At 42.3% G+C, this 26,673-nt stretch overlaps 1 protein-coding gene and 1 pseudogene across 24 annotated transcripts in view; one reads left to right on the forward strand and one right to left on the reverse strand.

The window, feature by feature from the left end:
- MGA (MAX dimerization protein MGA) overlaps window positions 1–26,673 on the forward strand; it is a 148,831-nt gene that overhangs the window by 22,402 nt on the left and 99,756 nt on the right. For 19 of the 24 annotated variants that reach the window (XM_024997618.2, XM_010809181.4, XM_024997627.2 and 16 more), the window contains exon 1: window positions 25,173–25,286. The exons of 3 other annotated variants lie outside the window; for them this stretch is intronic. The gene's annotated coding sequence lies outside the window, so the exon portion shown is untranslated. Of the gene's footprint in view, window positions 1–25,172; window positions 25,634–26,673 lie in introns of those variants that run through there. 2 more of the 24 variants (XM_024997623.2, XM_024997619.2) reach the window with 2 other exon arrangements.
- Window positions 996–25,484, reverse strand: LOC101902324 (N-terminal kinase-like protein; annotated as a pseudogene).

The following is a 26,673-nucleotide window of genomic DNA, read 5'->3' on the forward strand; positions in this document are numbered from 1 at the left end:
CTCACATGGTAAAGAATCTGCCTCCAATGCAGGAAACCTGGGTTTGATCCCTGGGTTGGGAAGATCCCCTGGAGAAAGCAATGGCAACCCACTCCAATATTTTTGCCTGGAGAATTCCATGGACAGAGGAGCCTGGTGGGCTATAGTACATAGGGTTGCAAAGAGTTGGGCACGACTGAGCGACTAACACTTTCACACTTTGTAAGTCCAAGGTTTTCAGCTTAAATATCTACCAGTCATTGAAATAGAAAAATCTGGAGGGACTTTGGTTTTTGAAGGCAAGATGAAGTCTGAGGTGGGGACAAGATATCCAGATGGTATTGTCCAGTAGGCAATGGGAGATGCATAACTGCATCCTATGAAAATGGTTAGGACTGGAACTGTAATCCTTTTTTGTTTTTTTTTTAAACCTATGGGGTAACATACATATAGAAAAATGCACATATCATAAATACAGAACTGTTGAATTTTTACAAAATGAATGTACCCTTGATGTAGCACCTAAATCAAGAAAGAATTATTACCATCATTCTTGAAGGCCCCTGGTGATGAACTATAATGTTTTAATTGGCATTTGTTCTGTGTCTTCTTTGATTGTAAACACTTTGAGACAAGGACCATACCTGTTTCACGTATCATGGTAGTTTAGTAAGGTGATTTTTGTTGATGATTGCTCAGAGGAGTCTTACTTTCATTAGTCATCCCAGGGTGAGGAAAGTGTTTTCTCTAGAACTGTACTCATAGGACTTTCTGTTGATTCCAGCCAGTCTTTGTTGTTTTCCATGTCTCTGAACTCCTACAGTATTAAATGTCTGCACTTCATTTAATACTTCATCTGTGCTATCCGTGGTTCTTTAGTTTTTACCATGTGTTCAGTTCATATCTCTATTAGAAAATAAGTTCCTTGAGGTTGGGAGCCTTGTCATATACTCCTCCCTCCCTCCTTCTGTCCTTAAAATAGGATTTACTGTGGCTCTGATTGTACACATGTGAGGTGTGCCTGGCCAGGCCAGCCTGGCTCACATGGCTTGTATAATACATACATCTCTGGGGCCTGCTCTCTGTAACTGGGAAGTGCCCACCCCAAGGGTTCAGTCCAGCTTCACAAGGTCCTTGGCCACCTTTTTCTCAGTGTGGTTGGCCTCCACCTCCTGCTGATATTCCTTGTGATTCTTCTAGGCTAGCTCAGTCTTTGCCTATCGGCTCTCAGTCTCTAGGTCCTCCCAGTTGTCATCAATACCAAGAGTCTGGTCTTGGCTGGGCACCAGCTCTTGATGTGCTGACAGGGCAGCAAAGGGATCACCTTTGTCTCTAAGCTCTGGTCTACCCCAGTTATACTCACTGGCCAGCTGTGCATCCTCAGGGACAGCTCTGGGAGATGTGCTCCTGCCAACTTTGCTCCCATGAGCCCTCAGCTTCCCAACTGTTTCAGTCTGACTCTGGGGATCTGTGGCTGGATTGTTGCTCTGCCCAGCCCAGGCAGAGTACTGTACTGTACTTGGTACTCAGTACTGTAGCAGTCTTGCTTGGTCGACACACATTTGATCTCCTACTCGAAGCCGCCCCAGGCTTCGTCCTCCCAGCACTGCTGTCCTCTTCTGTATCCTTGCCCTCCTCTTTTGTGTCTCCCAGTGGCCTGAGGTCGTGGGTATGGCAGGCACGGGGTGGGGTCTGGGGCAGGATGTCCCTCAGGCACAAGTCTCTGGGGGAGGTTGGTCTTGGCTTAAGCCATGGGGTATGCGTAGATCAGTATAGAAGTGAGTGACGTGACTCCTGTCATGGCCCAGCCTGCCCAGCTGGCTACGTGAGAAATCCACTTTGGCCAGCTGTGTGGGGTCCTCTGACACAGATTCCAGTTTGGACAGGCAGCTTTGAATGGCCTTGAAGGCCTCATCCTGCGTGGATTTCTCAGAACCCACAGTGAGGCTGCAGAGCACAGGCAGGGAGGATCTTGTGGGCTTAATTGTTCATCGAGTGAAAGTTATGGGTGGCAGTGAAGCCCAAAACACCTGTGACCTGAGATGATGCAAATAGGTCCTTAGTGGCCACCTAGAGGCAGAGGTGAGGCCCCTGTGTCTTGTGCTGGTATTGAAATAGGAGCTGATTTTGCCCAGGCAGATGGTGTTGCAGCTGATGGGGCCCTGTTTGTCCTTGGCCTGCAGCTGCGCAGAGAGCTTCATCAGCTCCACAGTGAGGTTGTCCTTGTTCAGCTTTGGGGCCAGGAGCAGCATGGACTTGACCATCTGCTCCTAGGGATCATGGAGAGTCTATTCCTACAAGGTTGCCACGTAGAAGTATCATAACCAGGGAGAAGCAAACATGCTGTGTCTTATTTCAGGGACTGTTCCTTTCGTTGAAAATGATTTTTAAAAAAATTTATTTTACTTTGTTGTTGTGTGCAGACTTTCTCTAGTTGCAGCGAGCAGGGGCTACTCTTTGTTGCGTTGTGATTGCAGAGGCTTCACTGCCCCACCAGCTGCACCGCCACCACTGGCTTCTCATCGCAGTGGCTTCTCTTGTTGCAGAGCTCAGGCTCTAGGTGCGAGGGCCTCAGTAGTTGCAGCTCATAGGCTTAGTTACTCTGTGGCATGTGGAATCTTCCTGGGCCAGAGATCAAACCTATGTCCCCTGCATTGGCAGGTGGATTCCCATCCACCATACCACCAGGGAAGTGCTTCACTAAAAGTGGCTTATCAAATGTATAATTAAATGCAATTTAGCTTTTATGAGATTTTCTACATTCGTTTTTTTTTTTTTTTTTAATTCTTCATCAGAGAGTTCCCTGGTGGTCTAGTGGTTAGGAGTTCAGGCTTTCACTGCCATGGCCTGGGTTCAGTCACTGGTATGGGGACTGAGATCCTGCAAGCTGTGTGGTGGACCAAAAAAAGAGTGTTTCAGACAGGGTTGCTGATAAAAATTTTAGTGCATAAAACCTTTTCTAAATTTCAGGTTGTTTCCCTAAAAGCAATACTTAAGATACATCTTTCTGAGGCAGAGGCTATGAACATTTAAAAGCTATTGATTATAAAAGCTACACATGTTCATTTTAGAACATATGAAGAATACAGAAATAGATGATAATTAAAGTCAGCTGTAATCTTGCAATGCTGTGATAACCAGTGCTTTAACATTTTGGTGAATTCCTTTCTAGAGATATCTATCTATCTGTGTATATTATGCATTTAAAAAACCAATTGGAGTGGGTAGTGGGTCTTTTCCAAAGAGATTATACTGTTTTATAAATATTTCCATAGGCAAAGTATGCTAATTTTCTGCACACTTGACAGGATTAGGGATGCATTCATTCATCATTCACTGACTAAATGAATGCTTGTTTATAGTGAAACTCTCATGGGATCACACAGAGGCCAGGCCTGAGAGACTAACACTTTCATTTTCATTTGTCTCCATACCTACAGTTAATCTCCTATCATTTTTTTCCTTGAATTTAATTAGGTTTTTGACCCATTAGTCCTCTAGAATTATACCTGTGACTGTCTGTCTCCACATTGTTAGTCTAGTGGTCATTCCTCATTTCACATGATCTGTCAGCAGTTTTGCCACAGTTGATTACTTCCCTGTTCTTGAAACCATTTTTCCATTTGCTTCCAGGACATCACATTCTCCTAGTTCTCTTCCTATATCAGGGTCTGTCCTCCTTGGTGTTTCCTAGTTCCTCCTAATCTTCCTACCTCTCGGTGTTAGAATGCTCCAGGGCTCATATCTTGGTCATTCCCTTTAAAAAAAACTTTGTGGGAGTTCCGTGGTGGCTTTAGGATTCCAGGCTTTTATTGCCATAGCCTGGATTCAGTCAGGAAACTGAATACTATAAGTCCTGTGGCACAGCCAAAAAACCCAACTTTATTTCCTGGTCTCATTTAGTCTCTTACACTGCTGCTGCTAAGTCGCTGCAGTCGTGTCCATCTCTGTGCGACCCCATAGACGGCAGCCCACCAGGCTCCTCCATCCATGGGATTTTCCAGGCAAGAACACTGGAGTGGGGTGCCATCGCCTTCTCCGAGTCTCTTACACTGATGACTTCCAAATTTATACGTCTAGCTTTTGCCTTTTCTCTGAAATATACACTCATATTCAGTTGTCTACCCAACTGTTAGATATCTAACAGGATTTCAAACTTGACCTGCTCAAAACTGAGCCCTGATCTCCTACTGCCCCCAAATCTCCAACTCCCCTGTCTGCGCTCACCTTCCTCCCAGGAGTGAGCAGTTGTATAGTGGTTATGTTGTGGTTGTCTTGCCTTGGCTTCCTTAATTGCCTATGTGATTAGCTGTAGAAGTGGCTCAGAATCAGACAACAGTTAGGCCTTGGGTTTTGGCATACTCAGTAAAGATGAGTGGAGATACTTAGGGACTTTGGTGGACATTAAGAATCCTCCTCCCTCATTAAACTCTCTGACTTCATTTTCTATTATTGTTCCTCTATATCCCTTCTCTTCAGTCCTAATGTCTCCTTGCTATCCCTTTATCCCCCAAACTCCCCGGGAAAGCTCCTGTCTGAGGACCTTCTCCTTTTGCCCTCAATCTTTCCCAGCATCAGGGTCTTTTCCGGTGAATTGGCTCTTTGAATCAGGGGCCAAAGTATTGAAGTTTCAGCATCAGTCCTTCTAATGAATATTCAGGGTTGATTTCCTTTAGGATTCACCTGTTTGATCTCCTTGCAGTCCAAGGGACTCCCAATAGTTTTCTCCAGCATCACAGTTCAAAAGCATCAATTATTAGGTGCTCAGCCTTCTTTATGGTCCAACTCACGTCTGTACATGACTACTGGAAAAACCATAGCTTTCTCTTGTGGCTCAGTTGGTAAAGAATCCACCTGCAATGCGGGAGACCTGGGTTTGATCCCTGGGTTGGGAAGATCTCCTGGAGAAGGGAAAGGCTACCCACTCCTGTTTTCTGGCCTAGAGAATTCCATGGACTATAGAGTCTATGGGGTCACAAAGAGTCGGGCACGACTGAGTGACTTTCACTTTGACTAGCCGGACTTTTATTGGCAAAGTTCCTGCTTTTTGATACTCTGTCTAGGTTTGTCATAGCTTTCCTTCAAAGGAGCAGTTCAGTTCAGCTGAGTTGCTCAGTCGTGTCTGACTCTTGGCGACTCAATGGATTGCAGCACGCCAGGCCTCCCTATTCATCACCAACTCCTGCAGTTTACTCAAACTCATGTCCATTGTGTTGGTGATACCATCCAACCATCTCATCCTCTGTCATCCCCTTCTCCTCCCGCCTTCAATCTTTCCCAGCATAAGGGTCGAAAACAAAGACTGTAGAGACCATAGAGTTTAGGAAATCATAGGCATATGGTTCGTTCCTTAGGGCTTGGGAATGGAAGAGACCTCACAAAGTGTGTTTAGCTGAAGAGATAAAAGGAGAGGGGGAATGCTGCAGAGGATCAACGTAGGTAATTTGCAAAAGATGAGAATTAAGTAAAGGAGATTAAGAAGGAAGTCAATGGTAGAAGAATAAGGAGAGGGGGACACAGTAGAGCCCAGGGGTGAAGCAAGTTTTAGGAAGGGTTAAGTGGTCAGTGGTGTCAGATACCTTAGGTTAAAAGCCAAAAACTGAAGGATAAGAACTGAAGAGTGGTTATTGAGTTTGGCCACTAGGAATTCATTGGTGACCTTTAATAAGAAACGTTTTAGTGGAGTGATGAAAGTGTAGTACAGGTGCCTTCAGTTGTAGACTCTAAATGTTTATTAGTGAAAGGATGAGGGAAAGTGGGTCACAGCTTGTGGGACAAATAGAGTTGAGAGAAAAAAGATTTTTTTTTTTAAGAAGGGAAGACTTGAACATATTTATAGAATGAGGAGATGGAGTTAGAGGAAAGGCAGATATTGTGGGTGAGAAAAAGGAGTTAACTGAAGATTCTACAGAAGGTTGGGGGTTTTAGTCTTAAGAGTTTCAGTGGGGATTAGTTTTAGAAAGAAGAAATACATTTTCCTTTATGATGGATAGGAAGGAGATAAGAATGGTTGAAGACAAAGGAGTAGGAGAGAGAGGAGAAAATTTGTAGGCGATGGTACCTGATCGTCGCTTTTAGCTATGGGATTTATAATGAGAACAGCTTAGGTTTTTCATGATGTAAAAGAGCATAAATGCTTACCTTGCCTGTTTCATAGACTTGGTGTGAGTTGAAATGAATATATGTTAAAATGCTTTAGAAACTTAAAATGCTGTACAAATCTGTAGCCTATTGTTAGTAGTCAAGTGTTGGAGAAAGCCATTTGCTTTGTATAGACTATATAGTTTACTATATCAAAATACTCCAGATAGCAAGAAGGTATAGAGGATTCTGGTGTGTTTGGACCATAATGTTGGGTTCCTGTGTCTTTATCTTGTAAAGAAACCTTTCCAAATATAAATCAGGCATGCATTTTATTAAGTACTGCTGCTGACATTAGCACCTGAAATCATTTAAAATGCTGACAGTGGGAATAATTAAGGGAAAATGTGTGGGAAGAGATCTGCTTAGAAACAAAGTGAATTTTCTGTAGTTTAAGTTTGGCTTGAGATGGCAGTAATTCTACATTCTCATGTGTATCTTCAGCTAGTTCACTTCTCATAACTTTTGAAAAACTAAACTTCAAGTTTATTTATGAATTTTTAATAATTTAGTGCTGCAGACTGATGAATGTTTAGCTCTTTTCTTTTCCATGTGTCCTCATGACACATAGGCATAGTCCTTTTTAAAATCATGTATAGGGAGTTTATCATATGGTACTTAGTAAAAAAAAAAAAATACAAAAGTTTTTCTTTTTGTAAAAAAAAAAGTGTTTTCTTAGCACTCTAGATTCTTTTAGAATTTTCATTACTTTGCCCTTGCTTATCATCAGTCCTAGTTTTCTGTTTATGATTTATGGTGTTGAGGACGACTGGAGAAAATCATGTAATTGAACTAATTGTTTCATTACTCATACATGCTGCTTAGTCTAATTTGGTCCTTGAGTTTTGGTTAATTACCATGAATGTTTCATGGGCTATTGACTCATTCTCATTCTCTCTAGAGAAGTGCATGATGATGTTTCATTTTGTACCCTTATGCATTTATTCAAATATATTTGAGTGTATGCTGTGTGCTGGCCAGCGTGTTAAAGAGTAGAAAAATTCAGGAGGGAGACAGTAACAGTGTCAAATACAGTACATTGGTATATAAGAAAAAAAAAAAAAAGACAGGAAATATACTCATTTGGTGACTAAGAAGTCATGGTGACCTTAAAAGCAGTTTCAGTAGGGGGCTAAGGGTGGAATCCCCCTCACAGTTGGTGGAAGAGTAAATGGCAGGTGATAAAAGAGGCGGGGAAGAAGAGGATAGAGAGAGGCAAAGGGGAAGGAGCAAGAGGTTGTGGACCTGGAACTGTGGTGTTGTGGTCAGGTTCAGAGAATGGGTACAAATCTGAAGTTGCTGCTGAGATATTTAAACGTCCAACCATAGGCTCTGGGTTGGAGGAATCAGGATTTGAGGGACAAGAGGTTTCTGTAAAGTAAGTAAATTAAATAGAGTAAGTAAAGTCTGAGTAAGATTTTTGTGAGCTCTTGGAGTAATCGGGGGAGAGCAGTTTCAAATGATGGTGTGATTCAGGATAAAGAGCCGAAAATAGATGGTTAATATAGAGTTGAGCTAAGAATCCTTGGAACTGAAGAGGTCTGTGCATTCTAGTGGACATTAATTGGATGGGTAATCTTCATGGACACTGAAATCTCCCAAAATTGTAATAGGAAACTTAGTAGAGAAGATTACTTGGAACTGGGCTCCTACGTTTTCAGTGAAGGAGGTATAACTAAGGGATCAGAAGATGCTAGTGATGAGGAGAAGATATATCTTGAATGTGGGGCCATGAAGGAGGGTGATCATGATCTGGAAGCTTCAGTAGAAAGGCAAGTGAATGGCAATCACTTCTGGCTGTGTGGAGATACAGATCACAGTGAAAAGAGAGAACTGTGAGAAAATCTTTATATTCCATTTATAGTTATCATAAAATATTGACTTTATTCCCTGTGCCATACCATATATCCTTCTAGTTTAATTATTTTATACATAGTAGTTTATACCTCTTAATTCTCAACCCCTACTTTATTCCTTCACATAGATAAGCACTAGTTTGTGCTCTGTATCTATGAGACTGTTTTTTTTGTTGTTGTTGTTGTTGTTATATTCACTAGTTTTATTTTTTAGATTCCACATATAAGTGAATATAAGTATTTGTCTTTCTGTGTCTGATTTACTTAGCATAATCCTCTCCAAAGTCCATCAATATTGCTGTAAATGGCAAAGTTTCATTCTTTTTTTATGGCTGAGTAGTATTGTGTGTATGTGTGTGTGTATAACTTTTTCAGCATGTATGTATGTGTGTGTTTGTGTGAAGATATATCACATCTTCTTTATCCATTCATTCCATATTTTGGCAATTGTTAATAATGCTGCTGTGAACATGGGGGTGCATGTTATCTTTTTGAATTAGTGTCGTTTTGTTTTTTTTTTGTTTTTGGATATATTCCCAGGAGTGGAATTGCTGGGTCATATGAAAGTTCTGTTTTTTAAATTATTTGAGGAACTTGCATTATCAAGTCTGTGTGTGCGTGCATGTATAGTTGCTCAGTCATGTATGACTCTGTGATCCCATGGACTGTGTCCCGCCAGGTTCCTCTGTCCATGGGCTTTCCCAAGCAAGAATACCAGAGTGGGTTGCCATTTCCTTCTCTAGGGGATCTTCCCGACCCAGAGATTGAACCCACATCTCTTGTGTCTCCTAATTGCAAGCAGATTCTTTACCACTGCACCACCTGGGAAGCCCCTATGGGGTCTGTAGGAAAAGCTAATTTACAAGGTTATTCACTGTTCATTAATAGTTGTTTAGGGCAGTTCTTCTCATTCACAAAAATTTTAGCTCAGAAAATTACAGTAAAATGTTACCACTGCTAAGCCTACTACTTAGTGGTAGGGCAAATCAGGATATTCGTCTTCTATTTCTGACAAAAATTCCTGAAATCAAAGATAGTAAAGTCCATGAGAGGGAAGTTAATCACTGACACTACTAGTTGAATAAAATAAGATATTCAGTTATTTTCTGCAAAGTACCTTCTGATGAATAATGCAGTGAATAACTATAGGCTTTAAACTTCCTAAATTTTCATAAACTTTGTAAATTTGTCCAATTAAGCCCTTTTCTGCCCACGTGTATTTTTACCCTATTGGTTGTAATGCATCCTAGCAGATTCTACTTCAGTTCCGTTCAGTCGCTCAGTCGTGTCTGACTCTTTGCGACCCCATGAATCGCAGCACGCCAGGCCTCCCTGTCCATCACCAACTCCTGGAGTTCACTCAGACTCAGGTCCATTGAGTCGGTGATGCCATCCAGCCATCTCATCCTCTGTCGTCCTCTTTTCCTCCTGCCCCCAATCCCTCCCAGCATCAGTCTTTTCCAATGAGTCAACTCTTCGCATGAGGTGGCCAAAGTACTGGAGTTTCAGCTTTAGCATCATTCCTTCCAAAGAAACACCCAGGGCTGATCTCCTTTAGAATGGACTGGTTGGATCTCCTTGCAGTCCAAGGGACTCTCAAGAGTCTTCTCCAACACCACAGTTCAAATGCATCTATTCTTTGGTGTTCAGCTTTCTTCACAGTCCAGCTCTCACATCCATACATGACCACAGGAAAAACCATAGCCTTGACTAGACAGACCTTTGTTGGCAAAGTAATGTCTCTCCTTTTCAATATGCTGTCTAGGTTGGTCATAATTTTCCTTCCAAGGAGTAAGTCGGAGAAGGCAATGGCACCCCACTCTAGTACTTTTGCCTAGAAAACCCCATGGACGGAGAAGCCTGGTAGGCTGCAGTCCATGGGGTCCCTAAGAGTCGGACACGGACACGGCTGAGCAACTTCACTTTCACTTTTCACTTTCATGCATTGGAGAAGGAAATGGCAACCCACTCCAGTGTTCTTGCCTGGAGAATCCCAGGGACGGGAAGCCTGGTGGGCTGCCGGCTATGGGGTCGCACAGAGTCGGACACGACTGAAGCGACTTAGCAGCAGCAGCAAGGAGTAAGTGTCTTTTAATTTCATGGCTGCAGTCACCATCTGCAGTGATTTTGGAGCCCCAAAAAATAAAGTCTGACACTGTTTCCACTGTTTCCCCATCTATTTGGCATGAAGTGATGGGACCAGATGCCATGATCTTAGTTTTGTGAATGTTGAGCTTTAAGCCAACCTTTTCACTCTCCTCTTTCACTTTCATTAAGAGGCTTTTTAGGTCCTCTTCACTTTCTGCCATAAGGGTGGTGTCATCTGCATATCTGAGGTTATTGATATATTTCTCACAGCAAGCTTGATTCCAGCTGTGCTTCTTCCAGCCCAGTGTTTCTCATGATGTACTCTGCATAGAAGTTAAATAAGCAGGGTGACAATATAGAGCCTCAAAGTACTCCTTTCCTATTTGAAACCAGTCTGTTGTTCCATGTCCAGTTCTAACTTGCTTCCTGACCTGCATATAAGTTTCTCAAGAGGCAGGTCAGGTGGTCTGGTATTCCCATCTCTTTCAGAATTTTCCACAGTTTATCGTGATCCACAGAGTCAAAGGCTTTGGCATAGTCAATAAGGCAGAAATAGATGTTTTTCTGGAACTCTCTTGCTTTTTCCATGATCCAGCGGATGTTGGCAATTTGATCTCTGGTTCCTCTGCCTTTTCTAAAACCAGCTCGAACATCTGGAAGTTCACGGTTCACGTATTGCTGAAGCCTGGCTTGGAGAATTTTGAGCATTACTTTACTAGCGTGTGAGATGAGTGCAATTGTGCGGTAGTCTGAGCATTCTTTGGCATTGCCTTTCTTTGGGATTGGAATGAAAAACTGACCTTTTCCAGTCCTGTGGCCACTGCTGAGTTTTCCAAATTTGCTGGCATATTGAGTGCAGCACTTTCACAGCAGCATCTTCCAGGATTTGAAATAGCTCAGCTGGAATTCCATCACCTCCACTAGCTTTGTTTGTAGTGATGTTTTCTAAGGCCCACTTGACTTCCTATTCCAGGATGTCTGGCTCTAGGTGGGTGATCACACCATCGTCATTATCTTGGTCGTGAAGCTCTTGTTTTGTACAGTTCTTCTGTGTATTCTTGCCACCTCTTCTTAATATCTTCTGCTTCTGTTAGGTCCATACCATTTCTGTCCTTTATCGACCCCATCTTTGCATGAAATGTTCCCTTGGTATCTCTAATTTTCTTGAAGAGATCTCTAGTCTTTCCCATTCTGTTGTTTTCCTCTATTTCTTTGCATTGATCGCTGAGGAGGGCTTTCTTATCTCTTCTTGCTATTTTTTGGAACTCTGCATTCAGATGCTTATACCTTTCCTTTTCTCCTTTGCTTTTCGCTTCTCTTCTTTTCACAGCTATTTGTAAGGCCTCCCCAGACAGCCATTTTGCTTTTTTGCATTTCTTTTCCATGGGGATGGTCTTGATCCCTGTCTCCTATACAATGTCACAAACCTCAGTCCATAGTTCATCAGGCACTCTATCAGATCTAGTCCCTTAAATCTATTTCTCTTCAGGTTGCACTAAATTAGTGTTTGGGAAGTTTCTTTGAAAATATTCTTGTCTATATGCAGATTATTCATACAGGCTAATTATCTGACTCATCAAGAGCCAAGGAAAGGACTCAAAATCATTTGCCTTGATATTGTATGGTTGTTTTTTAATTAATGAATGAGATAGTTTTTTGTTGATGTTGAAATCAAATGTCTTCAGCTCCTTGAACTACTATTTTTGCCAAAAGGTTTATAATCTCAAATTTATTTTCTATAGACACATTTCTTTGACTGCTATAGTTATAAGTTGATTTAATTAACTCACCATTGAAAAGGCTTTCCTTGTGGCTAACAAATGAGCCACTCACAAGCTTATTTTGGTTCCATCCTCATTTTTATTTTTGTGAAGAAAATCAGCTGTGAAGAGATCCTCTTTTTAAGTTTTCTAATTTTTCTGATTGTGTTTTCCCATGAGTTGGAAATACTGTGATGACTGCTTATTCTGGTTCTATTGATGTATTTTGTATTCTTTCAGCACAGCTGTAGTATCATTGCATAATCAACCTAATGCTTTGTTAATCTAGTTTGATAACAAAATTATCTAGACTTCATTGTATCTTAAAAGTATGATATTTGAAGCTCAGTTTTATCTTCTTGTTTTGACTTAGGGTATGCACTGGTAATATAAAATACAACACATACGGATAAATGTAGTGCCTGAAAAGCTGTTGTCATTATTGCTTTATTGTAATTTGTGGTGCTCTGAGCAGCATTGCAAAACCATTAGACTGCCTTATGTGATCTCTTAGAAATGCTGAAGTCTTGCATGCTGTCTTAGGGTTTTGCATATTGTCTTACAGTGTTCCTTCATGAACTTCTTAAAAGTCTGTGGTCTTGTAATTAAGAAGTTGAGATCTAAGATGTTCCTGCTGCTGCTAAGTCAACTTCAGTCGTGTCTGACTCTGTGTGACCCCATAGATGGCAGCCCATCAGGCTCCCCCGTCCCTGGGATTCTCCAGGCAAGAACACTGGAGTGGGTTGCCATTTCCTCCTCCAATGCATGAAAGTGAAAAAATGAAAGTGAAGTGGCTCAGTCCTATCTGACTCTTAGCGACCCCATGGACTGCAGCCCACCAGGCTCCTCCACCCATGGGATTTTCCAGGCAAGAGTCCTGGAGTGGGGTGCCATTGCCATGTTCCTGAGCTATGTTTAATTCTACATGTCCAAAATCAATGCTGTTGTCATTGACTCTATCCCACTTAATTCTTATCCCTTTCACTATGCCTCCAAATCCAATCATCTGTCTCTTGTTTATTAATCCATTGATTTTGCAAATATGTGAATGCCTGATTTATATTTAGCACCAGGCCTAAGTATGTAATGATATACAAAGCAAACACAGTTACTCTGTTCTTTTAAAGGTTATTCAGTAGTATAGCAATTTAAAAGTGTGAACTTTGGGTTCAAATTTTTCTCCTTACTGCTTTATGACCTAGAGCAAATTACTTAACCTCTCTGTACCTCAGTTTCATCTTTGAAGTTGAGAGAATTCTTGCTTCATTGGTTATTGGAATTAAATGAGTTAATATACGTAAAATGCTCAGTAAATGTTAGCTTTTATTATTTGTGGAGGAAATAGACATTATATGGTCACAAGTAAGTGATCACACATATTGATAAGTGTTATGAAGTAACAGAACAAGATATTTTGAGAGAATTTAGAGTTGGCAGTAGGGATACCATTGAGATAGTGGCATTTACACAGACTTGAAAGATGAATAAATGTTAACTGAGGGTTTGTGAGGACTAGAAGCATTTCAGGCAAAAAGAAAAGGTGATGCAAAGGCCTCAGAAAGGGTTAGGGTTAGGAGCATTTGATGAACAGAAGGTTGTTTTGTCTGGAGTATGGTACATTATATGGAGACTGCTGCTACTGCTACTGCTAAGTCGCTTCAGTGGTGTCTCTGTGCGACCCCATAGATGGCAGCCCATCAGGCTCCCCCATCCCTGGGATTCTCCAGGCAAGAACACTGGAGTTGGTTGCCATTTCCTTCTCCAGTGCATGAAAGTGAAAAGTCAAAGTGAAGTCGTTCAGGCGTGTCTGACTCTTAGGAGCCTACCAGGCTCCTCTGTCCATGAGATTTTCCAGGCAAGAGTCCTGAAGTGGGGTCCCATCGCCTTCTCTGTGGGGAGACTGACGTGAATGCAAAGATCTGTAGGTCATATTAAGGAGTTTGGATTTTATTCTGACTGAAATGAAAAGCTAATGGAAGATCATAAATGGCAGAGTTGACATGAACTGATTTATGTTTAGAAAGTGCCGCTTGCTGCTGTGTGGAGAGTAGACTAGGGAAGAGCTAGAATGAGCACCTAGAGATCAGTCTATTGAAAAAAAGAAGCCATTGCAGTGGCTCTGGGAAAGAGCTGTTGTTATTTAGGACTAGGGTGGCAGTAGCGGAGGTGGAATGAAATGTGTGGATTTAAAGTGTTTTAAATTGAGTGCCTGTACCACCCTTATGGCAGAAAGTGAAGAAGAAACTAAAAAGCCTCTTGATGAAAGTGAAAGTGGAGAGTGAAAAAGTTGGCTTAGAGCTCAACATTCAGAAAACAAAGATAAAAAAAAAAACAACAAAGATCATGGCATCCGGTCCCACCACTTCATGGGAAATAGATGGGGAAACAGTGGAAACAGTGTCAGACTTTATTTTTCTGGGCTCCAAAATCACTACAAATGGTGACTGCAGCCATGAAATAAAAAGACGCTTACTCCTTGGAAGGAAAGTTATGACCAACCTAGATAGCATATTCAAAAGCAGAGACATTACTTTGCCAACAAAGGTTCGTCTAGTCAAGGCTATGGTTTTTCCTGTGGTCATGTATGGATGTGAGAGTTGGACTGTGAAGAAGGCTGAGCGCTGAAGAATTGATGCTTTTGAACTGTGGTGTTGGAGAAGACTTGAGAGTCCCTTGGACTGCAAGGAGATCCAACCAGTCCATTCTAAAGGAGATCAGCCCTGGGTGTTCTTTGGAAGGAATGATGCTAAAGCTGAAACTCCAGTACTTTGACTACCTCATGGGAAGAGTTGACTCATTGGAAAAAACTCTGATGTTGGGAGGGATTGGGGGCAGGAGGAGAAGGGGATGACAGAGGATGAGATGGCTGGATGGCATCACTGACTAGATGGACGTGAGTCTGGGTGAACTCCGGGAGTTGGTGATGGACAGGGAGGCCTGGCGTGCTGTGATTCATGGGGTCGCAAAGAGTCGGACACGACTGAGCGACTGATCTGAACTGAACAACTAGGCTTGCCTAGTAGCTCAGACGGTAGGAGCATCCACTTGCAGTGCAGGAGACCCGAGTTCAATCCTTGGGTTGGGAAGATCCCCTGGAGAAGGAAATTGCAACTCACTCCAGTAATCTTGCCTGGAGAATTCCATGGACAGAGGAGCCTGGCTGGCTACAGTCCATGGGGTGGCAAAGAGTTGGACATGACTGGGCGACTAACACACACTCAAAAGTGCTAGGCACTGTAATTGAAACTGAGGGTACAATGTTGAGGTTAAAAAGGATACAATTTCTAATTTAGTCAGTTTGTGGGGGTGGTGGGATAGGGGAAGAAATAAGACAATGAAATAATTATACAATTAAGTATAAAAATTAGAACTGTGGTAAGTTCTAGTAAGGGCAGTTATGTGGTGCTTTTTGAGATCATATCATGATCAGTAAGTCAGGGATGTTGAAACAACAGGAAAATTTGGTGATTGGCTAGACCTTTGGGCAGGTAAGGAAGAGGCAAGTGTCAAGAATTGAGTTTCTGATGTGAGCAAGTATGTAGGTGTATATAGAGAGAAGTCTGATTAGCTTCTAGTCTTGTCATCTTCCACATGGTCTTAACCAGTGGCCAGAAGTAGTTTTCTTAAAACATGTGAATTTGAGTATTTCATATATCTTCTTATAATCCCTTGAATGACAGTTTTTAGGTTCTCAGTTTCTTTAGTAGAGCATTTTAACATTGAATAGCAACAGGCAGAATCCCACATTATACATTTTTGTCTTTTGTTTCTTATAAGATGAATTTCCACCTCTTATTTGCTAGGTAATATGAAATATGGCCCCTTTGCTTTTTCTAGACCTATAATTCTCCATAGATCACAGACTTTTTAAATTGTAGCCATATTACAGTACTTGTGCCCCCTGAAATGTATTCCCTCTTCTGTCTTTACACAGGCTGCTTTCTGTCTGAAGTACTATTCTTCTGTACCCGCTATGCCTGCTGCTCTTTTATACCTTGTTAATTTCTAGTCATTCTTCACTTTTTCTGGGAGTTCTTTTCTAACCTCCGTCGTCTGGTTTTGTTGTTCAGTTGCTCAGTCATGTCCGACTCTTTGTAACCCCATGGACTGCAGCATGCCAGGTTTCCCTGCTTTAACTATCTCCCTGAGTTTGCTCAAACTCAGTGTCCATTGAGTCGATGATGTCATCCAGCCATCTCATCCTCTGTCGGCCCCTTCTCTCCTGCCCTCAACCTTTCCCAGTATTAGGGTCTTTTCCAATAAGTAGTTCTTCGCATCAGGTGGCCAAAGTATGGAGTTTCAGCTTTAACATCAGTCCTTCCAATGAAATATTCAGGACTGATTTCCTTTAGGATTGACTGGTTTGATCTCCTTGCAGTCCAGGGAACTCTCAAGGGTCTTCTGCAGCACCACAGTTCGAAAGCATAATTCCTCTGCACTCAGCCTTCTTTACCGTCTAACTCTCACATCCATACATGACCACTGGAAAAACCATAGCTTTGATTTAGTCTGATTTAGCTATCCTTCATTTGTGCTTCTGTTTTCTCCCTGGACAGAAAGGCATAAAACAATAGCTTTATTTTTTGCTGTCATTATTGATTATCTGATAATTGATTGCAAGCTCTTAAGAGCAGAAATCACGTCTTGTTTTTGTGATCTGTGTATGGTAAATACACAAAAAATGTTTGACTGGAGGAGTTAATGAATTCTATTTTATGTCAGGTACCTTTGCACAAACTATTTTCTAATTAGGATACGTTTCCTCCTTTGCTTTGTCGACTTCTAGACATCCTTTATTTAACCCTAAGTCTTCCATGATACTTCAGTGACAGTTTCTTCATTCCCTGTGCTTCTCTAGTTTTTCTTTTGTACACCCCTGATAAATGTTTGGCAGTACAGAGTAGGGATCTAAATGTTTGAATGAGTGAATCATGAGCATCGTGGAGTTATAGACTGGATAAATATTTCCCCAGTGTCCAATCCATTTCTTGGGGTAGGTTACGTCTACACGGTACTAATTGTACTTGTTGCATTGATCTTCATTATTTTATAAAGACATCCCTATCTCCAAATTCTAAATAGTTTATTGTAGTTCTCTTTACTGACTATGTAGCTACTGCCTTCATTGTTTTTTTTTCTCTCCCATTAATTTTATTTTTCCTTCAGGAACGAGCTCAAAAGTCCTCTCTTCTTTGTAACCTTTTAGAATCCCTAGACTGTGTGCATTCCTATGGTGTTCCTAGAAGGATTTTTCCAAACTGCCAAAAATAACTTTGCAATATTATTATCCTGTCTTTTCATCTAGAACTCCAGGGGACTCATTTTTATTCATTCTTCTATCCCTGGTTCGGTGCCTTGCACATAGTTGGTGCTTAACACATATTTCTTAACCGATTATATTCTTATTTAGAGACTGTTGGGTGGCAATAATCTGGAATGAAAAATATCAGGTCTGTGTGTGATCTCTACAATCTATATATAGATAATTTGGATAATGTACTGTGTTCAGCTTGCTTGAATAATCTTTATATTCTGTATTTCAATACATCCTTTTCCTTTCATTTAATAGGTATTCCCTGCCCTCCAGTGGTTAGATCACAGCTAACATTCTTAGTAAGGGTAAAGATTATACAATCCTTTTTCAATGTTTGTTTTAAAGTTATATTTAAAATCTCAGATTTACTTCTCAGATAAACAAGTTTGTTTGTTTTTTTTTTAACCCCACTGTTTTTCCCTTGGATCATCAAAAAAACAAGAGAGTTCCAGAAAAACATCTATTTTTGTTTTATTGACTATGCCAAAACCTTTTGACCGTGTGGATCACAATAAACTGTGGAAAACTCTGAAAGAGATGGGAATACCAGACCACCTGACCTGCCTCTTGAGAAACCTATATGCAGGTCAGGAAGCAACAATTAGAACTGGCCATGGAACAACAGACTGGTTTCAAATAGGAAAGGAGTACGTCAAGGCTGTATATTGTCACCCTTATTTAACTTCTATGCAGGGTACATAATGAGAAACGCTGGGCTGGAAGAACCACAAGCTGGAATCAAGATTGCTGTGAGAAATATCAATAACCTCAGATATGCAGATGACACCACCCTTATGGCAGAAAGTGAAGAACTAAAGATCCTCTTGATGAAAGTGAAAGAGGAGAGTGAAAGAGTTGGTGCTCAGCATTGAGAACACTAAGATCATGGCATCTAGTTCCATCACTTCATGGCAGATAGATGGAGAAACAGTGTCAGACTTTATATTTTTGGGCTCCAAAATCACTGCAGATGGTGACTGCAGCCATGAAATTAAAAGACACTCCTTGGAAGGAAAGTTATGACCAACTAGACAGCATATTAAAAAGCAGAGACATTACTTTGCTGACAAAGGTCCGTCTAGCCAAGGCTATGGCTTTTCCAGTAGTCATGTACAGATGTGAGAGTTGGACTGTGAAGAAAGCTGAGCACCAAAGAATTGATGCTTTTGAACTGTGGTGTTGGAGAAGACTCTTGAGAGTCCCTTGGACTGCAAGGAGATCCAACCAGTCCATCCTAAAGGAGATCAGTCCTGGGTGTTTATTGGAAGGACTAATGTTGAAGCTGAAACTCCAATCCTTTGGCCACCTGATGCGAAGAATTGACTCATTTGAAAAGACCCTGATGCTGGCAAAGGTTGAGGGCAGGAGTAGAAGGGGATGACAGAGGATGCGATGGTTGGATGGCATCACCGACTCAATGGACATGAGTTTGGGTGGACTCTGGGAGTTGGTGATGAACAGGGAGGCCTGGTGTGCTGCGATCCATGGGGTCGCAGAGAGTCGGACATGACTGAGCAACTGAACTGTTTTTCCCTTATGTCTGATAATGCTTGAAGTGTAGCTTGACCTACCTCTTCTTTTGTTACCATGAGCCACTATGTATCCCACAGTGTTTCTTAAGTATGCATTGATTGAGTGGGTGGCTCACTCAGTCTGACCTTGGTGCTTGGTTTCACTGCATTGTTCTCACATATCTCTATCAAGGGTGTAGGATCTTGCCACAGTGGTAAAGGTATCTTGTTTTCAGTAATACTCTCTGCACCCCACTAACACATACACTCAGAGTAGCCTGCTAATCATGTGCTTGTCCTTTAGTCTGGATTGGGGTGTCTCCTGGCTCTAACATCTTCTTCCCTTCCACTGTTTCTGATGAGGAAAGGCTGACTCTTGACTTCTTGGCAAGGTGATTTATTAACCTGGCCCAGGCCTCTTTTATGTTATTTTTTTCCCCAGAAGACCAAATCTTAGCTATCCAGGGAGCTTGGTATATGGCTAGCAGTCATTTCTAAACACCTGCTGCAAATTTTCAGTGGTATATCATGAAATAAGGACAGTGGAGTACATTTTTTTCTATCTAAATGTATTAAAAATAAATGACTATTATTCCTCATGAGATACGGTCTCCTTGATTTTTGGTCTTAAAATACCCATTATTTTGGGAATTCCCTGGCAGTCCAGTGGTTAGGACTCTGCACTTCCATTACAGGAGGCCCAGGTTTAATCACTGGTTTGGAAACTAAGATCCCACAAGCCATGAGGAATGGCCCCCTGCAAAAAATAAAAAAGTCCGTTCTTTAAGAAAGAATGGTTAATAGTAGGTGGTATACTTTGTAAGATAAAAATCTGCTTACCTTGTGATAGTCATTTAAATCTTTTGGGGAAATTTTACTGTTTTGTGGTGTACTAGTAGTCTCGGACGGAGAAGGCAATGGCACCCCACTCCAGTACTCTTGCCTGGAAAATCCCATGGACGGAGGAGACTGGTAGGCTGCAGTCCATGGGGTTGCGAAGAGTTGGACACGACTGAGCGACTTCACTTTCACTTTTCACTTTCATGCATTGGAGAAGGAAATGGTAACTCACTACAGTGTTCTTGCCTGGAGAATCCCAGGGACGGGGGAGCCTGGTGGGCTGCCGTCTGTGGGGTCACACACAGTCGGACACGACTGAAGTGACTTAGCAGCAGCAGCAGCAGTAATCTCGGAACCACTATGTTGATCACCATAGCTCATTTCCATGAGGCAGTGTGCCTTTCTTGCAAAGTAAGCATGATTTCTTTCATATGCATTTGCAGACAAATTTTCAGTGTATTTTTCTGTCATAGATTTCTTGATTTTTGCTTGATTCCAGTCTTGCAGTTTACTGTCTCTCGGTCATCTTCTTTGGCCAGTAGTTCTAGTTTTTGTTTTTGTATGCTCCCATGTGTGTTTTAAATCCCTGTGCTGCTGTAGGCTATAAACTTTTTCCTGTTCTTCTTTTTATGCTTTCCTGGATAAGATGTTTCTTCTGAGGGCTCAATACTACATTGAAAATATTTATTGTTTACTTTTCTTTTAGACCTATTCTGTTTTTGCTTTGTAATCCTTCTGAAACTAGTTTTCTTTTTTTCTTTTTCTTTTTTTTTGAAACTAGTTTTCTGAACTTCATTTATTTTTTACTGATTTCTGACATCTCCCTCTTTAAATATTACTAAAGCAAATTCACTGTTATCCTTTCATCTTGAAGATATTTACTGATTTTTTGGTATATGCAGATGGCAGTCTCTGTTATGACTTTTGCTTTTGTTACCAGATGATAAATTATGGAATCACAGAATTTCTCCCAATGCAAAGAATCTGCTTGCCTTTGGTGATTTCCCAGGTAATAGTCAATTAAAAGTCATGCATGCAAAGGCAGTCAACAACTAGTTGGATTTTCCTTCAGAACTGTTCTTACCTCTTGAAGCATCTGCCCTGTCAATAATATTTATCCATTCCTCTCAGGAGAAATTAATTTAAGAGTCAGTGGTACTACAACAAAAACTGTACACTTTTGGAAAATGTTGGCCAAAGTAGGATGTTTGTTTGTTACTATTAATGTGAATATGGTTTAAAGTAGTATGATCCTGTTTTCCAAATCCCAAATTTTTACACAGTAATTCAATATTTGATATTTAGACTTGCCTAGAAAACTGGGACCTATAGTTTCATATTCATTTGTTCAACAAATATGTGTCTGGTCTGTTCCAGGGATTGTGCTAGGTGCTAGAATAAAGCAAGCAAACAGTCTAGTGGGCAAAACATTCATTAATGCATAATTTAAAAAATAATTACAGTTGTGGCAGGTGTTGTAAGAAATACATGGTAGTGTGAGAGCACAAAATAGGCAGATATCTGATACTGATGGTTAAGGAAAGTTTCTTGAAGAAGGAGATTTAAATCTAGGCATGAAGGATAAGTAAGTTAGGTTTGAGGGATCTGAGAAGATCTTAGGCAAAGGGTAAGAAATATGATTGTGCAGGCTTAAGATATGGGGCAGCAAGAGGAAATGGTGTTTCTTCATGAACTTTGATAACATTCCACCACATTTGTTTCTCTTTTCCATTCTTACTTTTATTAATAGATATTAAGAGATATTTTCTAAAATATGCTTTTAATCATATTACTATACTGATTAAGAAAGTTATTTTTTTAGGAGTTTTTTTGGTGTGGACCATTTTAAAAAAGTATTTATTGAATTTGTTACAATATTGGTTCTACTTTCTGTTTTGGTTTTGGCTGTGAGGCATGTGGGATCTTAGCTCCCTGACTGGGGATCGAACCTGCACCCCCTGCATTGGAAGGCAAAGTCTTAACCACTGGACCACTGGGGAAGTCCCTGATTAAGAAACTTTTAAAGCTATTCATTGGATAGATTATTAGAGCTGCTTCAGGGCAGGAGTCCTGCCACTTTTAAGACCCGACACTTTTAAGTTATACATGTTGAGCCAGTTGTACTTTATCTATATGAGTTGGTTTTAGTTGCAATAATAAATAGTAGGCAAAGATGGAGTTGTATATAAGCTGATATGATCCCTTCTTTTTTTTCTGCCTAGCACATAAGTTTTTAGTGAAATGTGGCTAGTAAAAGTTGTTGTTGTTGTTTTTTGGTTAAAAAACAAAAACAAGCCGCTTTTGCGACCTAGTCTGTATGTAGCTCATATTCTAAGAATAGTCTTTATTGTATTGAAATAAGATATTGTACTGTTCATGGAGTTCTCGAGGCAAGAATAGACCTTGGAAAAGACCTTGCTCCTGGGAGGGATTGAGGGCAGGAGAAGAGGGAACGAGAGGATGTGATGGTTGGATGACATCACTGATTGAATGGACATGAGTTTGAGCAAACCCCGGGAGATCGTGAAGGATAGGGAAGCCTGGCGTGGTGCAGTCCATGGGATTGCAAAGAGTTGGATTCGACTTAGCAACTGAACAACAAGAGAGTATAAACGGGATAGCAACCCAGGAGTTATGAGGGGTGGTGCTGGTCTCATCTGAAGAGTGTCATCATTTTCTCTTTTAGTCATTTGAGGGAGGTATGTCTTCAGTAGAAATTGGAACTGGGAAGGTGGGATTTGAATAGACTGGATAAGGAGTATAGTTTGTCTTGCTGGTGGATTCTGTTTAAGTTGTGCCAACTCTTTGGAGTTCTAGTGCAGACATCTTAACAGTACATGAGTTGCCTGTCTTCTCTCCTCAGCATATACAAGGCACTCAAATATTTGTTGAGTAGGAAAAATGTTCATGTAAGTTGATAGGGTTTATGTGTTTATAAAGAATCTTGGTTCAAAACTGTACTTTTTAGCCAGATTTAGCATGCATTCTTTATCCCCACCCCCCTAATACTTGGTAAAATCTCTTTGAAAGCCCAGCAAAGGAAATCCAAGGGAAAGCTTTTGTTTCAGGCTGGATGAATAAAGTGAGTTTAGAGCTCATTTCTCTAACTGAAATGAGAGAACTCCAATAGAAAGGAGCAGGATCTCCTGGCACTTGAAGCTCGGCCCCAGTGATTCAACCACTCGGTCCCAATGATTTAAGTGGATTCAACTTAAACAGAATCCACCAGCAAACCAATGTCACGTGGAAACTCCTAGAATATTCCAGAACTGGGCAGAGATGTAGTCACTGAGTGTTCTTCAACTGAACCACTGAGGTCTGCCTGTGAAACTCACAAGCATCAATTCTTGCAGTTAGTTTGGAATTTTAAAAAGTTGGATTATATAAGCCTTTTAAAGGAAGTCATTCTTATATATGCAAAGAATACACCCAAGGATCCCAGTCTGAGAAACACTGCATTAAACACTGAATGTAAACACAGGTTACTTGAAGAAGCCAAAAGAAAAAAGTGGTACTAGCATGATACGATGTTGGGCTTCCCTTGTAGCTCATTTGCTAAAGAATCTGCCTGCAGTGCAGGAAACCTGGGTTTGATCCCTGAGTTGGGAAGATCTTCTGGAGAAGGAAATGGCAACCCACTCCAGTATTCTTGCCTGGAGAATCCCATGGACAGAGGAGTCTGGCAGGCTACAGTCCATGGAGTTAGAAGAGTCAGACACGACATAGTGACTAAAGAGAGAGAGAATGATGTTAAATCAAAAACAGGCCACTAAAATGGTGTGGCAATGTTATTTTTAGATTACATATAAAAACATTTTAATAAGTTCTCAGATTCTTGATAGTACATCTCTAGCTCTTTATAGGTTAGGCAGATTCCACTCTGAAAAAATACAAGTAGTCTACCTCTCCCACCAGGAGATCCAGTGCTGAATCTTGAATTTTTTTAAGTGCCTGGCATTTTATAATTTTTCTTGGTGTAGGGAGAGAGAAGCAAAAGATAAAGACTCCATTCTCCCTCACCACCAAGGTGTCCTCACAGATTCTCCAATGTTAACTTGTTCTTCTGGGGATGCATCTCTGGCTAGACATGGTTGTTAACCAGTCATCGTTCATTTAGACTTTAGGATTAGATGCTTAAATAATAAGTCAACACAAATTTTATTTTTGCTTCAGAAAATGCAAATTTTATAAGAGGAAACCTTAGACTTTTGAGAGGAAGGCATTCTTGGATAAGGTGGGAGATTCTGAAAAGGTGGCTTCCAGGAAAGAGGTTCTTGGAGTCAGGGAAGAGGAGGAAGGTGTGGAAAACTTACTTTTCAGTTTTGCCTAGGATCTTGCATATTATTCTTTTGTTGCACTGGTAATGCTGTGGTTGACAGTGCTTGAATGCGGGGCTTCAGAGCAACTTAAGAAGTCCGTCAACGTTAGCCTGCATGTTTTCCATTCCATACTTATTTCAGCAGTTTCTCCTCATGGTGTGGCGTATCCTCTCAGGAAGAGCAGAAGGAAGAGAAAGAAGACCCTTCCTAATATGCCTGGAGTCCAGCACAGATTAATAAGTCTTGTTGGATAAGCCTCTTCTTGGCTCTTTTCTTGTAATCGCCTCTTTCTCCTTCACAGCGTTTTATATTAAGTCACCTAGCCGGTAATAGGTTCTCAGTATTTGCCAATTCTTCTAAGAGAGTGACAGGAAAGTGGAAACATGGACCACAGTTTATGCTCTCTTACTTCCTACTTCTCTTTTGCCTCTTTTCTCCCACTTTAAACGACTGTCTTTTTACTGGATGTTAGCAGAGAAGAAAGAATGGCTTGTAATGGGGGTAGGTAAGGGGTAGGGAAGAAGATATTTTTGATATTTGGTTGGGAGAAATATCATACCATCAAGTTAATTCAGCAGTTGCTTGAAACATCATACTTTTTTGTTTGTGCCTCATAGCTTAAATATCTCGAACAAACAAAAATTAAAAACGCAGGATCAGGGCATTAACCTTGGATAATACGCTCTATCGTGCAAAATTCTCATTTTCACGTTTTACTGTTTTTTATCGACATCTATCAGGTGAGCTAGTAGCAATTCTTCTTCCCTTCTCACTTGGCACTGAGGTTTTCGGACTCCTCCCTACTTTACTAGTGGTCTTCGGTCGTGGATGTTGCTAAATTGATCACCCGTCTCACAGGATCTTTTCTTCAAGGTTTCCCGACGTCGTGGTCCTCTCCAAGACCACAGCACATTGGGGAGGAAGATCTCAGATTCTTTGGACGGGCTAGTAAAGCCTTGGAGGCTGCGGAATCTCACGTGGGTGGGGCTGGGCGCAGCAGGGGCGGGGCCAGCGAGGAGCCCAAGGGAAAAGGTGGCAGGCACAGATGAGAAAACCCGAGGGCAAAGGTTTCACAGTTTTCACGAAGGCTTCGTGTGCGAGGCTGAGGGAATTGGGATGCCTCCCTCCTGCCTCGCCATTCTTGATTCTGGAAGCTTCAGTAGGCTTTTCTCGGTTGGTGGTACCCGGAAAGGCAGCCGCTTCAGTTCCAGGGGCGGGTCCCAAGGGTCTTGTCGCAGCTCCCGGGCCGTTTGGCCTCCTGGCGTTGGGGGAGGGGCGAGGGAGGTGCTGCTCGCGCCTCCTTTTGCGCTTGCGCGACGGGCTCCGAGCGGGTAGGAGCGCGTGCGCGATGACGTGTACGTCCTATGCGCGCGCAGGCTCTTCAGCTGGAGCGGACACACGGTGTGCGAACCGAACAGAATAACCCGCCCCCAGCGGGATGTGAAGGACTCCGGGTGAGGCCGGCCACGCCCCGCACGGTAACTCTCGGGCCCGGGTGGAGGGCGTCTCCTTAGTACTGGCCGGATTGGAGTTTTCCGAGAGTTTGAAGCTCTTGTGTATTTTTTACGGTGTGAGGAGCGTTCCACTGAGCGATCTTCGCACGCCCCGGCCAGGCCGGGCCTTGCGCGGGGCCGCCTTTGGCGCGCGCCTATGGTCTTCTGAGCGAGGCTGCGCATGTCACCTCGCGCGCGTCCCCGGCCTCACTTCCGCGTCGCGCGGCGAACTCGGAACATCGACGCCAGCCAGAGCGGCCACGAGGCGGGCGGGGTGAGAAGCGCCCATGGCGCAGCCCTGCCCTCGCGTGTGTGGGGTGCTGCACCGCATGGTACGATCCGCGTGACGCCTTCCAGCCAGTCGTGGGGCTTTAGGTCGAGAGCCGTGCTTGTGCGCTTTGCCTTTTAGAGCTCAGGTCTCGGCGTTCCAAAACTCCGAAGGAAACGGTGCTGACCTCGCTTTTCTAAGGAGCTGTGTGCAGCATATTGACACCTGTATAAACCTTTGGTCTAGCATGTAATTTCCTGACAAGTTGTTTGAAGCAAGACCGCGAGTTTAATAAAGAAGGAGGTCGAGGAAGTGAGCTGTATAGGACTGGGAACTTGGTAAACAAAGGACCGGTGGTTCGTAAGTGCAGAAATGAGGGCGGGGAAAACAGGTGGGAAGAGCAGGTGATATTTTCTTTTCCCCTCTGTGGGGCACCCTTTGGCCAGTTCTCTGTGTGGCTTCCCGCCCCTGTTAAATGGTCAAGCTCTGTGCCCTCAGCAGTAGGTGGGTCTGGGATAGAAATACACCGCTCCGAGTACTAGCAATCAAAGTTAAGGAATCTGCTTGCGAGGAGTATAGAAAATTTAGGGATTATTTCAAACTGGGTTGAGAGTGGGAAGTGGTAGTGTCTTGTGAAGATTTTTGTTCCGCCTTCGGAACTCTGGAGATGCCATGCCTCCTCTGGCGACGATGGACGCAGGGAAGGTGAAGGAGTTCTGAAAAGAAGAGTTACTGATGGCAGAACAATGTGAATAACCAAAGCGCTCTTCCTTCTGAGGGAAGACCACTCTCCCAGAGTTCGCGTCGCAGGGGCAGACACGTGGATCAAGAGACCTCTCGAGCCCACCCGCGCGCTGCCTTATGTGTTTTAAAGCACACCAGGCTTCTGCGGCAGAGTCCCTGGCAAATGCTGCCTGCTCTGCCTCTTTTTGGGCACGACGCCGCGGCTAAGGCTGCAGGGAAAGTGCTTGGAGGTGGCGTGACGGCTGCTGGGAAAGAGGGCCGGCCTGGGAGGGCCGGACGGCTGGTTCTGTAGTCGCCACGGTAACCGAATGCGACTGGATCCCGCCGAGTGATCCGCGGGTTCCCGCTGGCGGCACGTGA

This window comes from Bos taurus, chromosome 10, assembly GCF_002263795.3.
Source record: "Bos taurus isolate L1 Dominette 01449 registration number 42190680 breed Hereford chromosome 10, ARS-UCD2.0, whole genome shotgun sequence".
In the NCBI taxonomy this organism is placed as follows: Eukaryota; Metazoa; Chordata; class Mammalia; order Artiodactyla; family Bovidae; genus Bos; species Bos taurus.